Raw genomic sequence first — 24,599 nt, 5'->3', positions numbered from 1 at the left:
TGAGATGGCTGGGAGAAAAAGTGAGGGGGTAGAGGGTGGGAGGGAGTTGGGTAGGTTATGGGGAAGTTCACATCTGATGCTGTCTCTTTACCTAAAATTGTTGGTGTTTTTACTGGGGGCTTAGAAAGGTTGGAAAGCTGGGGACACCAGAGGCTTCAGGAGGGGGTTAAAGGTCTGGAATGATTGATGGGGGAGGAAGGCCTCCTGGAGGAGTTGGGGTTTCAGGAAATTTTGAAGGTGAGGAGAGCTGTGGGCTGGCAGAGTTGAAGGGGGTGGGGAGGAATTCCAGAGGGTAGGAGGGAGGGCATGAGCAGGCATCTGTGGCGGGAGAAGCTAGAGTGGGCCACAGTGAGGAGGTTTGCTTGGGAGGAGCCAAGATTTAGAGGGGAGTAGCTGGTGGATCAATCAGTCATGTTTATTGAGCGGTTACTCTGTGCGGAGCACTGTGCTAAGCGATTGGAAGAGCACAGTACAACAGAATTAGCGGGCGTGTTCCCTGCCCATAACGAGCTTAGACTCTAGAGGCAAGAGAGCAGCTAGATCAATCAGTGGTATTTATTGACTGCTTACTCTATGCAAAGCACTTGGCAAAGTACAGTACAACAGCATTGGTAGACATGGTCTCTGCCCACCAGGAGCTGGCAGTCTACAGGAGGAGACAGACATTAAAAAATAAATTACAGCTAGGTACGTAAGTGCTGTGGGGTGAATATTATGTACAGCCCCTCTCAGAGTCACACCTGGAGAGTTCCCAGTACTCTACCAGTCTCCACTACAGGAGGGAGAGTCATTCCATTCCTAGCTTGGGCAGTGGCTAGCGAGTGAAAGGCAATCGGCTACGAGTCAAAACTCAGCTGTGCTGGGCAGCAGCGGCATGGGAGAGAATCAAGGGTGAAGACTCAAGTTTACTGTGTGGAAGGAGGCACTGGTAAACCATTTCCGTATTTTTACCAAAAAAACTCTGTGGATACACTACCAGAACGATTGCAGATGAAGGTGGGGTGTTCTGGGAGAGATGTGTTCATGGCATCGCTATGGGTCGAAGACGACTCGATGGCATAAGACGAGACGAAAGAGTACAGATCTAAGTGCATAGACACTTAAGGTATTCAGCCCATCCTCAACCCCACAGCACTTACATACATATCCTTGAAATGTTTACTTAGATTGATGCCTTCACCTCTCCTCGCTATTTAAAAAAAAAAAAGGTAAATAAGTACTTGCTATGTGTCAAGCACTGTTCTAAGTGCTGGGGTAGATAAGTGTATCAGTTTGGACACAGTCTTCTGAGTGCCACATAGGGCTTACAATCTAAGTTGGAGGGAATAGGATGAAATTCCCATTTTACAGTTGAGGAAACTAAGGGACGGAGAAGTTAACTCAACTTGCCGAAGGTCACACAACTAGCAATTGGCAGAGCTGGGACTAGACCCCAGGTCCTCTGACTCCCAGGCTCAGCCTCTCTTCCCTAAGCCATGCTGCTTTTCTTGTTTGACTTAAGCCGGCAGTGGTTGCCGATACCCTCCTGGTTTTGTCAGGCTTTCTAGCAGAGGTCCTTGCTGGTTTGCTCAACTGAGGTAGAGAAAGAAGCGTGACCCACTGCCAGCATCCTCTGCTTTGATCATGACCCTGGAAGCCCCGTACCTCCCAAGCCTACTTTCTCACTCTGCCATATTCCTGCTGCCCCTGTCTCCGGCTGCTGGCTCATACCTTTTCTCCTGCCCAGGGAGTTCTCTTCCAATAAGCTAGACCTTGACTCTCCCCATCTTCAAAGCCCTTCTGAGGTCCCGCCTCCTCCAGTTGATCAGTCAGTCAGTCGGTGGCATTTATTGAATATTGTGTGTGCAGAGCACTGTACTAAGTGCTTGGGGTTGAGGGAGGGGATACCTTATAGTTGGTAGGCATGATAGCTGCCCTCAAGGAGCTGACCTCCTAGCCAAGGAGCCCCAATTTGTTTCGATTTTCCCCATGTTACAGCTTTCCAACAATCATCTCTGCAAATCCTCCGTAGTGATTTACAACTCTGTTTAAGCACTTCTTCCGCCTCTCTGGAAATTCATTCATTCAGTAGTATTTATTGAGCGCTTACTATGTGCAGAGCACTGTACTAAGCGCTTGGAATATACATTTCGGCAACAGATAAAGACAGTCCCTGCCCAATGACGGGCTCACTGTCTAATCGGGGGAGATGGACAAAAACAAGACAACATAATCACGATAAATAGAATCAAGGGGATGTACACCTCATTAACAAAATAAATAGGGTAATAAAAATATATACAAATGAGCAGAGTGCTGAGGAGGGGGGAAGAGCAGAGGGAAAGGGGACTTAGCTGAGGGGAGGTGAAGGGGGAGGGAGCAGAGGGTGGAGGGGGAGCAGAGAGGGAGCAGAGGGAAAAGGGGAAGGTCAGTCTGGGAAGGCCTCTTGGAGGAGGTGAGCTCTCACTAGGACTTTGAAGAGGGGAAGAGAGTTAGGTGGAGGTGAGGAGGGATGGCATTCCAGGACAGATGATGTGCTTGTGCTTTAGATTTCTAAACGCTTTGAGGGTAGGGATTGTGTCACTTCTATTCTACTTTCCCAAGTACATAGTTCAGTAGTCTGCACCCAGTAGGTGCTCAATAGATACTACTGCTTGGACCCCAAGTTTTGCGGGAAGGGGGTCTTTTGAGTGCCTTCTTCCCCAGAGCAGAAAACAGGTAATGCAAGGCCGTGTTTTCATGGGGTCCGAATGGTCTGCGCTGACAGAGGATTTGGAGCAGTTCCCTGCCCCCTGCACTCCCCCAACCAGGGCTCAGTTCTGCTTCACCCAGCGAGTGACATTGAGCTCAGAATCCCTCTGATTCTTGTTGAACTGTAAGATGCTCTAACCTTTTCTCCTGTATACTTCTTCTGAAGTTGATTTGCTTTCCCCAGTCAGCCATGGCTTGGTCCCCGACCCCACCCACCCTCCTTCCCTTACGTCTTCTCAAACACGCACACCCCCTCTGGCCTGAAGCCCTGCAAGGACCTAGAAGCCTACAGAGGTCCAAAACATGCGGCTCGGCCGAAGCAAAACCCCAGACCCCCAACCCAAACAAGCCAAATTTGACTTCTCGGAGGGTGGATTGGGCATGAGTAATGTATCATACATGTGCAGTTTTCCCTCAGGACTGCTGGGACCAGTTCCAGCCTAGGATTCGCTACATTGCAGTGGCATGGCAGCACCACAGCTGTCGAGCTTTTATCCCCCTCCCCCGGCCAGAAAAAAGGCCCAAGATCGGTGGGAGGCAAATGAAATTCATCTCCACAAGAAACCTTGAGGCCAGAAATAGCTGCAGGTTCCAGGGCCGGGCACCTGGATAGGTGCATGGATAAGCAGTCCACAGTAGGTTCCTAAAGGAGAGGAAGTTCTGAAATCAGACTGGGCACTGCTGAACTGTCCCCCTAACTCCTCCCACAGACAGGAGGTGGCATTGTTTTGTGGGTGCTTTATTCTGTCCCTGCCATATCTACCTACTGATCCAGAAGGGCACCCATGGAATGGTCAGCGTGACAGGCTTCTGCCTTCCTTACTTTATCCCTCACTCCCCTTAAGGATATCAGGCCCCTTTCCCTTCCAGAACCCAGAGAGGGCAGAGTTGTAGGGCATTAGTTCACCCCGAAGCCTGAGGATAGATGTCCAAGAGGGCAGCCACCACATACTAATTCCAAGCATCTTAGCATTTCTTGTCGGAGATGGTACCGGCTGGGACAGACCTGCGGTCTGACCCAGGAATGGAAGTGCTGGGGGCCTTATGTTATGTTCTTCAGTAGGGGAGGGGAGCCTGGACCTACCTGTAGGATGGCCCAGTTTTCTGCTACCGGGTCCAGCCCCGCACAGCGCCCTCTGCCTTGCAGGGAAAAGGGAAATCAGTGTTGGTTTCTTGTTTCTCAGTAGAGGTCAGATGGTTTGGGGAGGGTGGGGGGAGGTCATTGTGTGTGTGTGTGTGTGTGTGTGTGTATGTGTGTCTAAAACTAGGACTGTGAAGCTTCTCTCCTCTTTAAAAAAAGAAAAAAGCTATATCTTGGTCCTTTCTCAGTTGGCAAGGGGAACAGTAGAGAAATGTTTCGGGGAGGGAGTTAAAGAATACACAGCCCTTTGTAGTGAAGTTGTCCGTCTCCCTGCCTTTTTTATACTTAAACTGAGGTGGCCAGCTTTCCAAAGGCTTGTTAACACCCTATTAACATTGTTACACCAAACAGCCATATACCATTTAATTAGGAAAAATAAGTAGTAACCTCTACCATATGTTACTCTCTTCCTGATATTTGCATTTGAAAGTCCAGCTGAATTTCAAATGTGGTATGGGATTTGATCCAAATGAGTGGTTTCCAAATCTAAGTTTCCATGGGAAGATGACTGTCCTTTCCTATCAAATTTGGTATCTGAATTTATTTTTTTCTTTTCCTTTCCTGATGCTGCCATCCAATTTTCTGGCTCTTTTAGCCCCAAACTGCAGGAAATTCTGTGAGAAGGTTGTAAAGGTCAAGCCTTTTTTTCTGTTTTAATAAGTACACAGGGGCAGGGAGGAATCTGTGGGCATAAGTAATGTTGTAAAGTGTGTTTTTGAAGATCTTTCTTATTCCACCAACTTTTGGGTACCTCTAGCAGTCAAGGCCATTTTCAGTTCCACTCCCACCTCAACTCCACTGCTGGGGGTTGGAGGTGGGGACAGGGAATGAAGGTCAGGACCCGTGGGGGATTAAGGGAGAATAGCAACAGTTTTTTGTTTTTTTTTCTTTTTGGCAGAGAAGAAGCCGCTATTGGCCTGGGGGACTGGAGGTGCTGAAAACAGGCTGGGCACTGCTGAAATGTTTCCCTGCTCCTCCCCTAGACAGAAGGAGTTAGCAGTGTTTTGTGGGTGCTGATTCTGTCTCTGTCATATCCAGAAGAGCACCCATGGGGATGGTCAGCATGACAGGCTTTTGTCTTCCTTACTTGATCCCTCACCCCTCTTAAGGATATGAGGCCCCCTTCCCTACCAGAACCTGGGGAGAGTTAACTCTCCACTGTGGATGCCGTGATGTGGGAGTGGTGAAAGCAGCCCTGGACCCGGATGGGGCTGCTTCCTGCTGGCAAAGGGTAAAGAATAGAGTTGCCACTTGGCTCCACCTCCTGCCACTTTCCCACTCCAAGGGATGGGGTGGGCTAGCTGCAGCTACTCTTTTCATCCAAATGGCGTTGCTCCCATGGTGCCAAGTCCATAGGGGCCCTCATCCCCTTGGAGTGGGTGCCTGTGAGTGATAGCTAATTTACTGTTTCCTGAACAGCCAGCTGCCTCCTTCGGAGGCCTAAGTTGGGCAGGCAGACCTGGTAACTCCACTCACTTCCTTTCCAACTCCAGAGGGTTTAGGTGGCTGACTGAAGCCTCTGCAGGCCAAAGACCTTGCTATGCCCAGCTGAAGTTGGCCTTCTGAGCACTCTAACCTTGCTTCCACAAACCTCCCCATGGTTCAGCTCACCACGGAAGAAACCCTAAAGACTAACTTGCCAGGATGCCGCTCGTGTGTAACCTTTTTAACCCGATGATGGGATTGGAGAGTAGAACGGTAGAATGCTCTTGCATCCATCCATCTTCTGCTCCCCTCTGCCTCTCCTTACCCCTTTGTAGTTCCATCCCTGTCAAGGAGGCCTGTCATTCCTAGAGTGGACCATGGTATCCAGCTGCTCAGGGAATAGGAACGTAATGTCAAAGTGCAGTTGAATGTACCTCGTTCTGTGGCTTTGTGCCTAGGCCACATGGAACTGGAGGTGTCGAGAGCATCGGCTTCGGTGACCTTATAGGCTAGCTCCCAGACATTTTAGGGAGTGGTAGGGGTTTGGCAGGGGAGGCTCATGAGGTGGTGTCTAGTTGGGAAAGGGATTAGGGGGCAGGGAATGAGGAGTTGAAAGGGGACAGGGATGGGGAGCTGAGTAAATACATCTGACTTTGGGTGTTTGACTAAAGTGGCTGCCATTTTCAAGCCATGGCTTTTCTTACTCTGCTTGGACCTGGCAAGATGTCATCAGATTCCCAAACCATTAAGCTAGTTGAGCCCAAGTTTGGAGCTCAAGAGGCTTTCTCGGGCCTTATTATCCTGGGCCGCCATCTCTTTTTAGCAGAGCGTCCACCAGATCCATGGGGAGGGGGAGATGACCGGAGGGGGTGTCTGAACCTGCCTAACCTCAGGGGAGATTGCTTTATATGCCCTGCTCATCGTGTTTGGATCAGCTGGCTCACCTGGTAGTATCAGTTGGAGCCCAGACAATTCCAGGAGACGATGAGGACAAAGGAGAAGTCAGAAGAAAGAGGTAAATGAAGGAGAAGCACAGAATGGGGATCTCTTTCCCCCACCCCCTCCGCTGCCTCCCCCCTCCGCCCAACCACCTCTGAAGGATCTAGGGCCAAGGACGCAGCCACGCAGAGGACTTTCTGTTGAAGAGAAAAGATAAGTAAGTGGCCATTGGTAAATTCGGAAGTAGCCCAGGTTAATTTAAGGACCAATACCAAACGTGGGTTAGGGTGCTGTTAGGCCAGGATTTTGTTTAGCATCCCTATGGGCCTATATTTACCAATGCTCTTGGTTTCTCCATGCCCAGCTAAGAACATTTAGGAGTCTGCCTCTGATATTTGTGTATGTAAAGCAAATAGTTTTATTTCTCTCTCTTCTCTAAAAAGGGATGTCTGTGAAGTCTGTGTGAGAGAGAGTGCACTCACTACCCCCGGAGATCATGTTGTTGCTTTGGAAAGGGAGCTGAGGCAGTTGGTTTTCTCCTTAGGCTGGCTGCTGAATCCACAGGGTTCTAGTTGACAAAAAAACACCCCTCAGCACGGTCAAGCCTATCCAGTCACAGGATGATGGTGGCAAATTACCTGAACAATTTGGGAGAGCCCTGGTTAGAGCTGTTTCCTAACGAGATAGAGAGGGTGAAGCAATCTGAGGGCCCTATTTTATTTTCCTCTGGGACAGTTCTGATCGGGGAAGTTTGCCTTTGCAGAAGCTTCCACTCTAGCATAGAATAGGTAATGCATCTTGGAGCTTTTGGGTCGAACCCCTTTCCCTCCACCCACCAAATCCCCTCTGTCTTTTCTGTCCCGAGCAGCCCCACGGGACAGCAGGACCAGGAGCAGTTTCAGCCCAGTTTTTCCTTGCAGGTGGCTGCAAGATGCCACCTGCCTCAGCCCTGGAACGAAAACCAGGGCAAAATCTCTCAGGTGATGGTTGGGGTACATCAGACAATCAGTGGTATTTATTGAGAGCTTACTGTGTGCAGAGCACTGGGGTACATGCTTGGGAGAGGACAGTGCAACAGAGTTGGTAGACACATTGCTTGCCCACAAGGAGCTTACAGTCTATAGGCATATCACAGGGTCCGTCACCTTTGACTTCATTGTTCACGCTTTGTCTCCCCTCCTCTCCTTTCTTTTATTCCTGGGCATTTTGACTTCCCATGAGAGCAGCAGGTCTCTCCTGTCCATGGTTCCAGAACAGCAAAGAAAATGGTGTCAGGGTGACTTTCCCCTCTGACTCTTCCCAGATTTTCTAGACTGTAAGCTTGTTGTGGGCAGGGAACATGTCTACCAACTCTGCTATATTCTACTCTCCCAAGCTCTTAGTACAGTGCTCTGCACTCAGTAAGCGCTCGATAAATTCATTCATTCAATCGTATTTACTGAGCGTTTACTGTGTGCAGAGCTCTGTACTAAGCGCTTGGAAAGTACGATTCAGCAACAAGTAGAGACAGTCCCTGCCCAGCAACGGGCTACCACTGACTGATTGACTGATCCATCCCCACAGTCCTAGACCATTGCCAAATACACTGGAACAGACTTTGGCCCATGCGAGGCAGCCTGATCTTTGAAACAGCGTGGCCTGATGGAGAGAGCCCGGGCCTGGGAATCAGAGGACCTGGGTTTTCATCCCAGCTCCATCACTTGCCTGCTGTGTGACCTTGGGCAAGACACTACTCTGTGCCTCATTTAACTCAACTATAAAATGGGGATTCAGTTACTCCATTCTCCCACTTGGACTCTTGAGTCCCATGTGGAACAGGGACTGGGTCCAGCCTGATAAATGTGTATCTACTCCAGCACTTAGAGCAGTTCTCGGCACATAATAATAAAAAAAGTTTTGAGGAATTTTTTTTTTAACATTCTAAGCATATGAGCATTCAAGTTGTTGACTCTCACCATCATCCCTCTATGTCTACTTGACTCCCTCCTGTACTCCAGTCTCACGTCCTCCTTGTCCGAAAGGATTGTGTCAAGAGGGTAACAAAACTCAGGTTGAAAAAAAGGAAGAGGGTTTTGGAATCTTTTTGAAGTTTAAGAAAAATAATTTTCTATTTACTTTGAAAACGTTTCGATGGAAAGAAAATATTTCTGGGTATCTGTTTGGAGACCTTAATGACCTTGGATGCTTTTTTCCAAAAAAATAAAAACCCAAAGCCAGTCTTTCATACATGGTGGATTGAGAAATGTTTTTAGAATGTTTTAAAAAGGTGGAGGATTTTTTTTTTCCTGTTTTAAGTAAGACACTTGAAAGTCTAACCTGCCTCTCCTTTCTCTCCTTTGGGCCTTTCAGCTCCTGTTTGGGATATGGGGAAAGATTGGGGGGGGGGGGGGCATTGTGTGAGATTGTGAGCTTAGCCTCCTGAAGACCTCCCCTTTCTTCACCCCCGCCTGCCTGCAGACTCTTCCTGGAGGGGAAGGGGGGCCCAGGGGGTTGTTGTGTTGGGTTTGGAGGTTTGGTGGTTTTGTTTTTTTTGTGTTTTAATGTAGCTGAACTAATATGATGACATTACCAGACTCAGATAATGGAATTACAAGTCAGGAAGTTCTGCTGCCAGGAGTGTGTTGTATTCTTTTGCCCATTTTTCTAAAAACACAATTCAGCATCTGCCTTTCTGGGATGGTATTTTCTTCTCGTTCTTCTCCCTAACGTATCTGGTGAGAACTTGGAAACTTCAGCTCTCAGCAGCAGCAAATCAGAGGGAAATGCTGAGTAGCATTGCCTGCCCTTCAAGGAAGAAATAGGGGAGAGCAGTCGACGTTCCTGAGGGCTGGGGAGGGGGTGTCAGCCTGGAGCTGGGTTGGGGTAAGGGTGCCAGGTGCCGAGGGTGACAGTTTTTGCCTTGGCTGTGCCATGACTTGGCTGCCCAGCTCCCAAGCTAATCCTTCCCCCTCAGCCTCCCACAGCACGAGGTTTCCCCTAATCCGCTTTGAAATTGTGGGGGCGGGGGAGGCCGCCAATCCAACCATGAGAGGCATCACTGGTGTGGGCTGAGGCAGGATTAGTTGAGCCTGGCTCTGGCCAGAGCTGGCTTCCTAGTGATTGGTTTTTGCCAGAACCCTACAGGATTTGGGTTTTCAAATGTGTCCTTGTTTGGTTAACTTGTCAGGGCTATGAGTCACTTGCAAGTAAGTGGGGTTGAGAAGGAGCAGCGTATTTGTGTTGAGTATCCAGAGTAATTATTTATAGCCTAGCCTGTGTTCCGGGGTCCATTGTTTCAGTAAAAAGAATGACTGAATGACTTCCTGAGACTGTTTCACCACCCCCTTGTGCACACTCCCCGCCCCCCTCCTCTCCCCCCCAGGGGAAAAAAAAAACCCAAAAAACAAAAGCTTAGCAAACCAAAAGCAGAATTCTTGGCTTTTCCTCCAACTATTATATTCTGCAGTCAGATGCTTGGATTGCGTTTTTCGTGCTGGTTTGAAAATCTCATTATTGAGCTGTTTAATTTGGAAGACAAGTAGGAGGATGAAGGTGGGGGTGGGAATCCCCTCCAATGTGCTGCAAATACATCTGCCCAAGCAGACTGGCAGGTGCGAGCAAAATAATACGAGGAGTCTCCCGCTTGAGTTCTCAGGCTGAGCTGCTAATTGAGGGGGAAGTAAGCATGAAAGTTTTCTTTCCTGGTGTGTGCTTGGTTTCTTTGTGCTTTAGAAGCAGCGTGGCCTATGGGAAAGAGTCTGGGCCTGGGAGTCAGAGGACCTGGGTTCTAGTCCTGCTCTGCCTCTTGTCTGCTATATGACCTTGGGCAAGTCACTTCACTTCTGGGCCTCAGTTACCTCATCTGTAAAGTGGGGATTAAGACTGTTAACCTGTAACCTGTTAACCTGGTTAACCTGTATCTACCCCAGCATTTAGCACACTCCCTGGCATATAATAAGTGCTTAATAAATACCATTAAAAAAAGAAGAGGAGTTCTACACGAGGACCGATTTCCTGTGCCACCTGCATACCCCTTGATGCTTTATTATGTTTCAACGGTGGTGTGGCTTGGCTATTTGTCTGGGTGAATGTGATGTGTGTTGGTCAAGGGTAGCGTCTGCACGATTCACCTGGTGTGATGGGTATGGGACAATCATGACAAGCCCAGGCCATGGGAGTGATGGGAGGTGATTATATTGGTAATTTATTTATATTAAGGTCTGTCTATCTCCTCTGTATTGTAAGCTCATAGAGAGCAGGGAATGTGTCTGTTATATTGTTATATAGTACTCTCCCAAGTGCTTAGTACAGTCCTCTGCACACAGTAAGCACTCAATGAATATGATTGACTGACTAATGGCCCCCCTCAGCTGTTTGGGCTGTGCCACTCCCAGCCTCACTGCTTCCCAGACCTCTGACAAGGTCTGCAAGTTTCCCTTCAGGGCTGAAAAGACCCAAAGTGGAGGCTCTCTGGTCTCATCGCTCTCCGGACCCTGTCCCCATCCTGCCTTCAAATGCCTATCACCCTCCAAATGCACAGCTGGTACCTCTGATGGCAAAAAAAGAGCGGAACCTGTAGCCAAGTAGAGACTTTTGAGGGATTGCTTTTTTCTAGTGGGCGAATAATAACTTGGAATCTTTTTTCTCTCTCTCTCTCTCCTTTACCTTCCTTGATTTCTGTCCCTTGGCAAGCTCTTGACTCCGCCTCCCATGTCACCATGACCTTGTTCCCGGAAGGAACATTGATCTGACATGAGGAGCAGAGTGGGACACGGGGCTTAAAGTGGCCTTTCATCGATCCCTTTTCTGCCTCAACTTTTTGGGGTTATTTGAGGTATTGTCTAGCTATGCTCGGAAGCTGTCCTTTCACCGTATCTCCAGCTGGGAACACAGCTGCCTTGCATAACTAGACGACACCTCAAATCACCCCAAAAAGTTGAGGCGAGAGCTCAGGCTTCAAAGTCCAACTCGTAATAGAGCAGTCTGGTAAGAGAGCCCGTCTGGGAAGGCAAGGAGGCCCGGGGTTCCAGTCTCACTTCTGCCACTGCCCTGCTATTTGACCTTGAGCATGTTGATTCACCTCTCTGGGTTTTTTTTGTTTGTTTTTTATGGTATTTGTTAAGCATTTACTATGTGCCAGGCACTGTACTAAGCTCTGGGGTAGATTCAACCTAATCAGGTTGGACACAGTCCATGTCCCACGTGGGGCGCACAGTCTCCACCCCCATTTTACAGATGTGGTAAACTGAGGCACGGAGAAGTGAAATGACTTGCCCAGGGCCACACAGCAGACAAGTGGTGGAGGCAGGATTAGAGCCCAGGTCCTCGGACTCCCAGGCCTAGGCCCTTTCCACTAGGCCATGCTGATTTTCTGTGTGTTTCCTCTTGAAGGAAATGAGGATAATAATAATGCCTGCCTCTCTGTGTCTTACTGGGATATAGTGAGCATGACATGGGGTAATTGATGTGAAAGGGCTTTGGAAAAATAAAAAGAAAGCACTCTGCCAATTCAGGGAACCTGGAGTTGGTATTATGTCAAGCCCTGCTGTTGGTCCAGTAGATACAAATTCATTGAAACTGTAGTGTCTTGATTAGCCTTGCTGTTGGTCCAGCGGAAAGAAAGCATCTTAGCTCCCGGGATCAGGAGACCTGGGTTCTAGTTCAGGTTCTGCTTGTTGGGGCTCTGCGATTGGTGGTGAAGGTTTCTATCTGAAGAAACACCCAGGGTATTCTAGGAAGTGGGCAGGCCTGGCAGGAATCCTGGAAAGCAGCTGGCCAATTTGGGTGGCCAAGCCCATGGGGACTTCCAAGGCCACTGCCTTCCGGGTCCCAGCACTCCAGCACTATGCTGTGGGTAAAACAAAAAACCTTAGAGTGCACTTGGCAACATCCTACACCCCAGCCCGCCTGCTTGCCCGTCACCCTCCCAGCTCTCGGCGGGGGAACGGAACTGGCTGGGAAGGGAGCACGTGAGAGGAGCTGCGCAAACGAGGAGCACTAGAGCCGATCCCTTCTCCCGATGGGCGGCTCCATCACCAGTAGTCGTCATTATTGCTACCAGTAACGTTGGCACTCTCCCATATGACTTTCCAAACCAGGTGGGCAGAGGTGGTGGTGTGACGAAGCCCCACCACGAGTCTGTCTTGAGACCTCGAGGTGGAAAGGGCTGAAGGTGGAACGGCTATGAGCATCCGACTCCGGAGGGAGAAGCTGAGATTCTGTTTTGGTTTGGAAGGAATGCTGGGCCAGAGCCGGGGGTGACAGATGGGAGGGAGAAAAAAAATAAGTGCTCTGCCTTTGAAGTTTCTTGTTGAGTAAACTGCTCTTCCCCCTAGAGATGCCTAATAGTGCACAAAATCCCTTCTGTGTGGGCTACGCTTTGATGTCAGGATGGTTTGGAGAGCCGAGGTGCAAAGTCTTAACAGAGAAGAGGGAAATTGTACTCTTAAGGGCCTGGTATTGCTGGTTGCTTTTTATTTTTTTATTTAGCTAAAACAAAACCACTCAAGTGCATTTGAAAACTTCGACCCTCGTGGGCATCTTTGATACTTTTGGCTCAAAGTCCTGGGTCTCCAGCCTGCCCCTCGGTTTCGGTCGAAACCCTTTTGTACTGTAGTTTCTTTGGTCTTGGGTGGGGGAAATTACCTGGGTGTGTCCATCTGTACCCATAATAGGTACCCAGGGAGGAAGAGAGAAAGATGCTGCTTGGTCACTGCTACTTCTGCCCCGAACTGGGCTCTCGGTTTCTGTTGGCTTGGAACACAAAACTTCTGGCGAAGTTTTCGGTTTCTCATCGCGAAGAATGAATTTACTCCTCTGGGACTGTGGCGGGGGCGGGCAGAGGGAGAGATCTGAATTTGGGGGAGGGCAGGGGGAGGAGAAAGAAGTTTCTCCTCTTCCTCAGTAGATGCTAGTGGGTCCAGACTTTGGCAGCCAGAGTCCCCCTGAGTCCCTGAGATGGCCCAGGATCTCAGGGAGGCCCTTGCACCCAGCCGGAGCACCCTCCACCCCACACTTGTGATCAGTCACCTGCTGCTAGACCAGTTGGATCCTCTTATGCAACGAAAATAATGATAGTAATAATTTTGGTAGTGGTTAAGCGCTTACAGTGTGCCACGCACTGTTCTGAGCGCTGGGGTAGATACAAGGTAATCAGATTGGACACAGTCCACGTCCCTCATGGGGCTCACAGTCTTCATCCCCCATTTTACAGATGAGGTAACTGAGGCACAGAGAAGTTCAGTGACTTGCCCAAGGTCACACAGCAGATAAATGCAGTAGAGCCAGGATTAGAAAATGCTCCAGTAGCTCCAGCATACCTTCAAGGTGGTGGCGGATTGAGTTGTCCCAATGTTAACAGACTGAGGCTATGTGGGTTGGGTTGGGCGGGGATTCACCTAAGGCTGTCTCGCCCTCTCGACTGCAAGCCCCTCGGGGACAGGGAACACGTCCACCAACTCTGTTGTATTGTATGCTGAGAAGCAGCTTGGCCAAGTGGATAGAGCATGGGCCTAGGAGCTAGAATAATAATAATAATGGTGGTATTTGTTAAGCGCTTACTATGTGCAAAGCACTGTTCTAAGCACTGGGGGGATACGAGGTGATCAGGTTGTCCCACGTGGGGCTCATAGTTTTAATCCTCACTTTACAGATGAGGTAACTGAGACAGAGAGAAGTGGAGTGACTTGCTCAAAGTCATACAGCTGGCAAGTGGCGGAGCCGGGATTCGAACCCATGACCTCTGACTCCCAAGCCCGAGCTCTTTCTACTGAGCCTCGCTGCTTCTTCTAATGCCATTCTGCCATTTGACTGCTGTGTGACCTTGGGCAAGTCACTTCACTTCTCTGTGCCTCAGTGACCTCATCTGTAAAATGGGGATTAAGATTGTGAACCCCATGTGGGACAGGGACTGTGTCCAGCCCGATTTGCTTGTATCTACCACAGCGCTTAGTACAGTGCCTGGCACATAGCAAGTGTTTAAAGAATACCATAATTATTATTACTATTATCATCATTATTAGGATGGATCTATGTCCCCGGGACTGACCGAACATTTGGGAGCAGGCCCTGGGCTGTGCCGTTTGGGGCACATATAGAAGGAGCATAAGATGTGATCTCTGCTCTTTGGAAACTCCTGGTCTAACAGTGGAGAGCTAGCCGAAGAAGCTTGATGTTTGTAGAGCTTCTTGGTGGGTGGTTGGGGTTTATTATTCCACCTATGCCCCTTATTGACTTGTTTTCCCCTCTGGAACGGTAGCAGCTCCTCTTAGATTTTTTTTTTAACCTCTAAACCCTAACTCAGAACTGCAAACAATATTTCTGATCCTGGAGTCGCTTGGTAGGTTTGCCACCTCCTCTCTTACTCCTTGTCAGACAGCCCCCTTCTGCTCCAGGAGAGAGTAACAGAGCCCTCGCGGGAGTCCTTCGGTAACTCAGGGAGATCCCCAGGCTGTTTTCTGAAGAGCGGCTGTCCTCGGAAGGAGTTCTGCTTTAGAAAAGGGGTGGCATCCGTGCTGCCGGAGGGAGTTCGTGTTTGATTTCCATTCTCTCCCCACAGTGTTTGAAGGGAAGGCAAAGGGTCGATCTTGATCCCTTTGTCCGAATGTTGCCCTTCCCTGTGCCTGGCATTCCTCCCAGGGCCTGGGCCAGGCAGATGAGGGCGGAAAGAGTTACCAGTCTGCACTCCTCCTTCTGCTGAGAGTAAGTTGCCTTCCCATGGGTTGGCCTAGAGGCTCTTCAGGCGTTCTCGGTTCTACCTCCTCTGCAGTCTTCCCGGTCCAGGCTGTCCACTGAACAAACTACCAGTCCCCGGGGAGCAGTCACGAACGTGCCCATGAACAGTGCTCATGAGGCACGGCTGTTTGATTGTAAGATCCTCCAAGGTCAGGACTGCATCTTTTACTTCTGACGTATGTTCCCGAGGGCCCAGTTCAGGGTTCTGCCCACAGAGGTGGAGTCTCCCATCGAGAAAGACACGCAGGCCTCAGGCCCGAAAACCTCTGTGAAGGATTTGATGATGATGAGAGTGGTTTGCCTGGCTCCACTTGCACTTTTTGTCCCTGCCACGCGTGTTCCCGTTGGGTGGAACGCCATACAAAGGACATGCAGAGGTCTTGTGGACGTGCCAGAGATGTGTACAGCCGAAGTGATTGCAGCTGATGCCGACACCCTGTCCTGGCACCATAAGCCAGCCGGGGGTCACCTTGGTGGCCACTGCGGTCTTCTCCACCCACGTCAGTCAGGGATTTTTCAGGATCCCTCCTGCACCAATCCACCTCATCAGGATACTCTAGGTGGTCCGTCAGTCATCCAACACACTCCTAACTCTCTGAGCTGGGCCTAGAAGGCACGTCTCCTGATTCCCCAAGTGAGTAATGTTCTTTCCCCTGGGCAAAAGCAGATGATTGAATCCCAGGGCTGTGGGAATTAGATTGAACAAGACTGGGCCCATTCCACAACCCTGCTTTATTCCACTTGGCCTAGGAAAAGGTTCAGACTAAAGTCCTTTTGGTTGCATTAATGGGCTGAACCATTTTGGACTAGCCTTTGAGATCTTGATGACTTTTTTAGGGAACCCAGATTTGCTCAGGAGGTGCCAGAGCTCCAGTTCACTGATGGCATCAAATGTTTTTGTCAAGTCTGCTAACACCGGGAGAAATGGTCCCAAGGCCCTTCTCCTGTATCTCTGTGTCTGCCAGCCCCCACTGGGGTCTGACGCCACATGGTAGTTATGGGTGGACGTGGTTAGCAGTGTTCTTAGGAAGCTGGCCTGGGAGAATCCTGGCTGGACTCTTGCCGGCAGTGGAGAGTAGGGGGATGATGCCATAGTTTCTGCCGTCTGTCGGGGGGCTTTTCTTGGGGATGATGGGAAGTGATGGTGGGGTCTTTGAAGTCTGGCCGTGTGGCCCACCTCCTTGCTCTAAGACCTGAGCAACACCTGGAAGCTGTAGTAGTTTGTAGGCTTGAACGACGGTTCTGATCATTTCCATGCTGGATCTTTCCTTGCTACTGGAGAAAACTGGGGCTTCCCACCCTCTCTAATGCCAGAGCAACAACAAAGTCACTGACAGGTGATTGGGATGCCCATTGGTGGGGGTGTCACCTTTGGGAAGATGGCCCTTTCTGCAGGCTCTGTCCGGGAGGAAGGTGGGGGCAGAAAGGCCTTTAGAGAAGATGGAGCTTCACCCAAGAGGCATCTGGGACATCCTCCCGCGAAGCGGGGTGACCCAGGATTGGATTGGTGAGCAACAGAGAGCGTGAGATTGGAGAGTGGGCTGCATCCCTTCTCCTTGTGGTGTCAGTTGAACCTGGGGAGGCCGCTTCCTCTAACTCATGGGTTTTATGTGCCTTTAATCAATCAGTCCATCATTCAATCAGTATATATAGAGAGAGACCGCTCCAAGCACATAGATGACACACAAGAACGAGTAAGTAGGAGAAATGAGGGCTTAGTTGGGGAGGGCAATACCAGGTCTCTGTGTCCCTCTCTGGGATGGTTCCACCTAATCCCCTGCTCCACATTCACCACCTACCCCTTCTCTACCCTCTTACGTTCTCTGTTTCTGCCAGGCTGAACAGTTACCATATATAAGTGGTTTGGATCGGGAAGCCTCCTTGCTGCCGTCTCTGAAGAGCAAGCCCTGAAAGAGGAAACGTGTGCACCCAAACCATAGCCCGGCTAAGGGCTATGTGGTTCTGAAGTGGCAGGATTTAGCAGGAGGTGGACTGGGCAGGAATCAACCCTCCCAAAATTCTAAATGGATGGACTATCAAATTCCAGAAAAGCTTGGCAGCCTTGGAAATATGTCTGTCATCTGGCCTCTACAGGCTGTTTTATGGATTTCCAAAAACCTCTGCCCTACCATATCGTTCCTGTTCCTCCATGCTGAAAAGAGTCCAGACAGAAAATGCCCACATACTTCTAAAGCCAAAGTACGTGCTCGCGCTGAGCTTTGTCTCGGCCGTGGCCACCGGCAAGATTGTCCTGGGTGTCCAACCGTACCTCTAAGGATTGCTGTCATCTTTGCGACTCAATCCACCCATCTCCCTCCCAAGCTCCAGTGGCCCGGTTGAACACTGGGTGCTCTCCACTTGCCCCTTGGCTATCTACCCGAAGTGAGGCCCTGCAAAAGAGTCTGGCTATCACTCATGGCTTGGGCAGGACGGCGCTCAGGCCACCTCCCTCTCCTCCTGAGCTTAGCTTCCTGACTGGGTCTTGATCTGAAGAGGTGCTTACCATCTCTGAAAATTGGAGCCAAAAGGCAGCATCTTAAAGTTCTGGGGAGGTCTGGGGAGACATACAGGCCATGGTCCCCTGAGGAACGCCCCCCCCCCCTTTAGCCTTTCTCACATTTTGTGGGGCGGGGTGGGGAGGGTGGGCACCCTGATTCTAGAAATGATTGCAGATGCAGGATGGAGCAGAGAGCTGCCAAGACTTCTTGTGGGGACAGCTGGAGTTGCCAGAAACTCAGCAATGTTTTCCCTCACTGTGAGGGGACTGGCCCTCTCAGACGGTCTTTTTTCTAGAATTAGGTCACCCGCCATCTTTCTGACACACTAGTTACCCTTCATCAACTAGCCACTCCCTTGTTGGGCCATTTTCTCTCCTTCCCCTGCACAAGGCCATGAGCTGTTTTTTCCTCTCTTCTGGAGGAAGTTTACAGTGCCCGTGATGAATTGTTAGGAATAATTAGACAATCTGATCCACGGAAACCCCCTTCGGCCCCTCAAAGCCAGTGGTAAATATTTACCAAAGTCAACGGAAGGATGTTATGATACCCGTGCCGGAGTGGCGGGGGGAACCACCGGGCCATTTTTGGAGTGACTCTTGTGTGGCTCCACCTCATCGGGATGAAATTGTCATGTAATGGCAGCATTCTGGGTCCTCTAGGCCAGACAGAAGAAGGCTGTTGGTTTTTTCCCAACAGCTTTGGGACAGAAGTGCCGATTCCGTTGAGCGATTACAGCAGGGGTGACGCCCCCACCCTCGGACAAACTGTTCTTTGTCCCACCAGTACAGGGTCTTAGGTTGAGAAGCAGCCCGCCCAGCCCATATTGTACTCTCCTGAGGGTAGTGAATGGGCATAATCTCAGCCCCCAAGAGATGGCAGAGTCTGAGGCCCCAGGAGTCTCCTTCTGCCCTTTGGGTTCTGGCAGAGGAAACCTCATTTCACTCTTTGCTTTCCAGGGATGCCGGCTGAAACTTCCTATCGGGGATCTGCTGGAGGCCGGTGTCCCTGTCACAACTCCCAAATGCCTGGTGAACTCAGTGGGAAGGGTTCGTGGTGGGACACATTCTCTGGCTCCTAGCGTCTCTGGAAGTTGACTCAGAAGAAAATGAGGATGGACAAGCTCGGCACCTGTCCTCTTGAAGCCTTTGCTAGATCGTCTCCAGAGTTCTCGCCTGCAGATGCTTTTCCTTTCGAACTGTCAGGCAACACCCAAAGCGGGTTTGAGGGAGGAGGAGCTGGAGGAGATATTACAAATGCAAGCAAACAGGCTGGAAATTTGCAGATGATGTCCCCCTTGCTAGGATTTTTCCACCTTAGTCCCCTTCTGCCCACCCCCAGGAGCCCATAAGCTTTGGGGTTAGCGCAGGCAGGTGGATTTAAAAGCAGCACTGAGTGAATGCCGGACCTCCTGACATCACAGCCGAGTGGGGCGGTGAGGTCGTGGGGGTGCTGGGTGACTGGGGAGAAAAGAGCTGTGACCAAGTTGGGGAGAATCAAGATTTCTCCAGTTTGACTAGTACCTTGTGATGACAGAGCATATCCTCCTAACTTTGTATGTTTAAGGAGGTGTCGAGTCCCAAAATAAAAAAGGCTTTTGAGGGTTTTTTGGTTTAATTCAGCCATATCTCACCATCAGTCCAGCATGGTCACTCCCCTCGTGGTGGGCAGCCTGAAGGCTAACTAGTGTGACAACAGGGATTATTCATTAGAGTCTTATTCATGGGCTGGCTGTAAGAGACCTCTCCAAATTGGGGCAGTCCAGCATGGTCACTCCCCTCGTGGTGGTCAGCCTGAAGGCTAACTAGTGTGACAACGGGGATTATTCATTAGAGCCTTATTCACGGGCTGGCTGTAAGAGACCTCTCCAAAGTGGGGCACTTTCTCCTTGGAAGATTCCACCGACTGCCCCTGGAATCACTTCAGTTCATTTAAAACAAAACAAAATCCCTCATTCCCCAGTGGTATTACTGCACTGAAGTGGCAGCAGTGAGATTTGGCAGATTTTGCAGCCAAAAGAGAGTCCGTGGTTGGTCAAATTTGCCACTCAGAGATATATTCCAGTTGGGTTTGAGAGATTGGCCAAGTCACGCCTTGTTCTTGGCTCCGCATTTCCTGTCCAGGACCATTTGTTGCATGTTGGAAGGGCTCCTGGGCCTTCCTCCAGCAAACACATGCCTCCCTCCCCCTCCCCCCCATCCCTACCCTTGGCCCTACTTGGAGCCCAATGATAAAGATGAAGTTAACCTTCCCTGAAGATTTGCCACATACTCTGGTTTCCTTGGGTTTTTTTCTGCCTCTTTATGTTCCTTCCCTCACCATCACTGTCAACAATTCATATTTCTCTTTATTAAGGCTCGCCTAAAATCACATCTCCTCCAAGAGACCTTCTCTGACTAAGCCCTCAATTTTCCAACTGCCCTCCCCTCTTTTGTTGTCTGTGCTCTTGGCTGTGCCCCCTGTAACCACTCTCATCTCACCCCAAGCCCACCGTACTTATGCACAAAGAAGCCTTCTACCTTACCATTTCCCCTATCTGCAGTCTATTTTAACACATCTCCCCCGTAGGCTGTCGGCTCCTCGTAGGCAAAGATCATGTCTGCCAACTCTATGGTAGCATTTAGTACAGTGCTCTGCGCACCCTAAGCCCTGTAGCCTAACTCTGCTACTGTTCACCAGGCATTTTAGCTGAGGTAAAAGAAATGACCGGTAAAGAAATAAGTTGTCGTCGTGCATGGCTTCCTCGATCAATACAGTGGCATTTCTTGAGTGCTCCCTGTGGGCAGGGGAGTGTACTAAGCGCTTGGGAGAGTAAGACAGAGTCGGTGGACACAACCCCCGCCCTTGGCAGATTCATGATGAACGCAATGGGGAAACTTAGATGCAAGCCCTAGCCCCACGATTACCAAGTCTTCCCTGCCGGTTTCTTTCAGTTGGACAGAGGTCTGCTTTTGAGCAGATGGCCATCTGAGGATACAGTACTGATCCCCAGTGGGAGATATTGGGATGCTTTTGGAGAGCAGCAACCTCCTGCACTAACAGGAATACTCTGGAGAATGGTTGGGCTGAGGCTGCTGAAGTGTCAAGTTTTGGGGGCCGTATGCTCCACTCTCTCCGCCTTCTCTTTAGAGAATGCACTTTCCTAAACGCGTTCCCTAGCCTGCTTCCTGAGTAGCTCTCCAAAGACAAAGAGGAGGTCTGGTGGGGTGACCCGGAGATTTTAGGGCTTTGTTTTTGCCCCCGCTGAAGTGTGTAGGAGAATCCTGGCCCTGGCAGGCTGTGTTTTTAAAGGCCTCTTACTGACTCACAGTCTCACAATCTGCTTTTTTCAACCCACCTACAGTTGAGTGTTTTCTGTAATCTGCATGGCTAGCGACCATTTCCAGCCAGATTCCCCCCAGCTCTGTGTGGCTGCTCCGGGGCCTTCAGTCAGGGGAGGAGGGATTGAGCAGGGAATGGGGAGTTGTTGGAAGACCTGTATTCTGTTTGAAGCTAATCCATTGGAATCTTTTGCATGTGGGCAGGGAAGTTGGCCTACCTCTGGCCTCCGTTTCCCCATCTGTCAGGAAAGCCGGCACATTCGCCTCCTTGCCTCATAGGGCGTGGCCCTGGTGTTTTGGAAAGAGCACTGGTCCGAACAAAGCTGTTCAGTAGCCAGCGGTACTCAAAACTTCTTGGTTGGGGGTGGATTGGGCTTTGGAGTGAAACTCTGTTGATCCATACTTCCTCTCTTCCCTCTTCCCTCTCCCCTTCCTCCCCATTTTTAAAATGGTCTGACCTTTCCTCAAATTTGTCCTGGTCTTTTGGTCAGTTCTTTTCCCACATGTCTACTGGGACTCTCATCGTAGATTCTAAATGTCAAATTCACTGGAAAAAGCAAGCCCCCAAAAGGTGGATTTTGTGGATCTGTCCCCCTTCCCCCAAGAAAAGATGGTCAAGGTGGCCAGGGGGTGGCCCTGCTCGGCCTTTCAGGGCTTAGCCACCTGCAGATGGCAGGAGAGGAGAATTCTGCCCAGTTAGGAGACCACCTTGGGGGCCAGTAAAACAGAAGAGAAGACTGGAAGCTCAGAGTGATGCAAGAGTCTCAGCGGAGGGGAGAGAGAGAGAGAGAGATGTGATTTGTTCCTACTCGAAACTAGCCTGTGACGCTATAGGCTAGTGCGGGCGGAATCACGATTCCACTGGGAGTCGATGGGGATCCAAGTGTGTGCTTGGCTTTGAGGTATGGCTGGACCAAAACATCTTCTGGGTTCAGTGGTGGGTCCTTTCCTTCCTTCCAGCGGAACCGGGTTAAGCAGATGAGGAAGATTATTTGTGACTTCCCTAGATCTCCCAAGGAAACTCAACTACCACTCAACTTCCTGTCCTGCTCCAGAGGGTTCACAAGCTGAGGAGCTAGCTTCTGCGTCGAATCCCAGTCATCAAATCTGCTTTGAAATCCATTTTGTCCTTAAATCTAGGACCTTTCTCTTCAAGAGGTGGTGATAAATCAGTCAGTTTACTTGGTGCAAAGCACACTGGCAGAGAAAAAAACAAAAACAAGCACATGGTCCCTGCCCCCTGCTTGTATTTCAGAGATGAGCATGCCTCATGAACTGAAGGGCCACAACCCAAAACAAAGTGTGGCCAAGAGTCACAGATCCGACGGTGGGTATGTGTGTGGTGGGGTGGTGGTGACAGTAAGTAATGAGGAGCAGGCCCTCTTGTAGGGGCAGGGGACAGGTGCTGTGCCCCTGCAAGAGCCACAGCAGCAGTAGAAGTGCGTGGCTTAGTGGCAAGAGCCCGGGTTTGGGAGCTAAAGGTCATGGGTTCTGATCCTGCCTCCGCCACTTGTCTGCTGTGTGATCTTGGGCAAGGCATTTAACTTCTCTGTGTCTCAGTTACCTCATCTGTAAAATGGGGATGAAGACTGTCAGCCCCATGTGGGACACCCTGATTACCTTGTATCTACCCCAGTGCTCTAAGCACTAAGCTCTAAGCTCTAAGTTCTAAACAGTGCTTGGCACATAGGAAGCACTTAACAAATACCATCATCGTCATTATTATTATTACCTGGGTCCACTGCTACCACAGTGAAAAGCAATCAGACTGCCGCCTGGCAAAAGAAGAGCTGTTTTGGCCATCCCTGTTGTAGTCTAGTGGAATATTTGCAATTAATGAGAGCAGTAGGGAAAATTGAAGATACAGCCAGTAATAGCAAGAGTAGAGAAAGATGCATAGGTGAGGAAATGGGGTTGACAGGGGCTGGATGAGCGGGGTGGTATGTACATATATGTCCAGAACCCTAAGTGCTGAGAGTGACTACGGTCTAATTGTTAAGATATCTCCCCGTTTGAAAGGGTGGTCAATCAGGGAATGCTTTCTGGAGGACGTGGGCTTTGAGGAGAGCCTTGAAGCAGGAAAGAGTTGGGCCGGCAAATTGGAAGCGGGACAGAGTTTCAGGCAGGAGGAAGGGTGTGAGCCAGGAGTCGGAGGCAGGACAGTCAAGAGCAAGGCACAGTGGGGAGGCTTGCTTGAAAGGAGTAAAGAACCCGAGTTGAAGAGTAGTGAGTGTGTAAACCGGTTGTGGGCAGGGATTGTCTCTCTTTATTGCTGTATTGTACTTTCCAAGCGCTTAGTACACAGTAAGCGCTCAATAAATATGATTGAATGAATGAAGAAAGTGGACAGGTGAGGAGGAGAGAGCTGGTGGAGAGTCTGGAAGCCAGGGGTCAGGGAATTCTGCTTGAGGGGTTGGGAGAGGGGTAGTCGTCAGCTGGTAGGGATCAGGTCTACTTCCTCTGTGGTACCCTCCCAAACACTTTGTCAGTGAGCGCTCAGTAGATAGCATTGGGTGAAGTTTTTGAGAACCAGAGAAGCAGACCAGAAGACTAAATTATTCATTATTATTATTATGGTATTTGTTAAGCGCTTACTATGTGCCAGGCACTGGCACTAAGTGCAGGGGTGGATGCAAGCAAATGGGGTTGGACACAGTCCCCGTGCTGCATAGGGCTCACAGTCTTAATCCCCATTTTACTGCTGAGGTAACTGAGGCACAGAGAGGTGAAGTGACTTGCCCAAGGCTACACAGCAGACAAGTGGCAGAGCCGGGATTAGAACCTATGAAACCAGCCAGGGTTGGGGACAAGGGGTGAACTCCACAGACTGATTTTCGCCTTCTTTGGCTCTGCCCTAGACCTCCTCCCCCATCTCCCTCCACTCCCCTACCCACAGACTCCCTTAAGACTGGAACCCTAAAGAAATTGCCAAGCTAGAACACAAGTGCCAGAGCAGGTGCAGAGCCCTGGAATAAATCATCCCAGAAGTGGTGGCATTGGCTTTTCTACCTCTTTCATTCTATCTCTTTCTCCCTCTTTCCTCTAAAGTCAAAAGGCATCACTGAATGTGCCGGGCAAATAGGAGCACTCCTGGAGGGCCAGGGCAGCAGGTTTGATTGTTTATTCCTTTGGGTCCGAGTCCCTCGACGAAGACCAGAGGAAGAAGTGGTTCTTAATCCCCCTTCTAGGCCTTTTGTCGGGGGTTGGATTGTCAGCCATGTAGATTTGGTTCCAGCGGGTCCTAGATGGCTGAAATGTTTGTTCTGCCAGGGAGCTTCATAAGCAATGCTGTGGAAATTCATGGCTCTGGTTCAGAAAGGAAACCCCTGGGCTCGTGTCTTCAGAGAGTGTATTTATAGTCACTGCCGACAATAATAGTTTAAATGTGGAGCGTCGCCGAGGGTTGTGGGGTGGAGGGGTGGGGATTTTCAAGAGCTGACAGTAGTCCCTGTGCCCAAGGATCCCAGCAGCTGATCCCCCTTCCCTTCATTGGGCCAGCCTAGGGTGAGGGGAGCTATGCCGAGTCACTGCCCTTAACATGTCTTATGTTACTCTCAGCACAGCACTGGATGTTAGAAACTCCAAGTGCTAATCCCTGTTGAATCACTGACTCATTCCCAGACCTGGGGGCCAGACAGTAGAAGCTTTTGTCGAAACGCATCAGTTTCCTCATCTGTAGAATGGGAACGATCTTGCCAATTTACCGCATGGTGATGCTGCTGTGAGGATTAAGCAACTGACTGTTGAAGGAATTCCATCAGGAGGTGGAAGTGCTGTGACTGCTGCTGTTGTTCTTGTTGTTGGCCCATATTGTCCCCCAGAAGGTCACCTACCCCA

General features: G+C 50.0%; 1 protein-coding gene across 15 annotated transcripts in view; it reads left to right on the top strand.

Moving 5' to 3' along the window:
• The window catches only part of TCF3 (transcription factor 3), a 137,410-nt gene that overhangs the window by 49,328 nt on the left and 63,483 nt on the right, over positions 1 to 24,599 (top strand). The window lies entirely within an intron of this gene.

Source organism: Ornithorhynchus anatinus, chromosome X2 (assembly GCF_004115215.2).
Source record: "Ornithorhynchus anatinus isolate Pmale09 chromosome X2, mOrnAna1.pri.v4, whole genome shotgun sequence".
NCBI classification, from domain to species: Eukaryota; Metazoa; Chordata; class Mammalia; order Monotremata; family Ornithorhynchidae; genus Ornithorhynchus; species Ornithorhynchus anatinus.
Note: the sequence above shows the minus strand (reverse complement) of the source record. Positions and strands in the feature narration are given on the sequence as shown.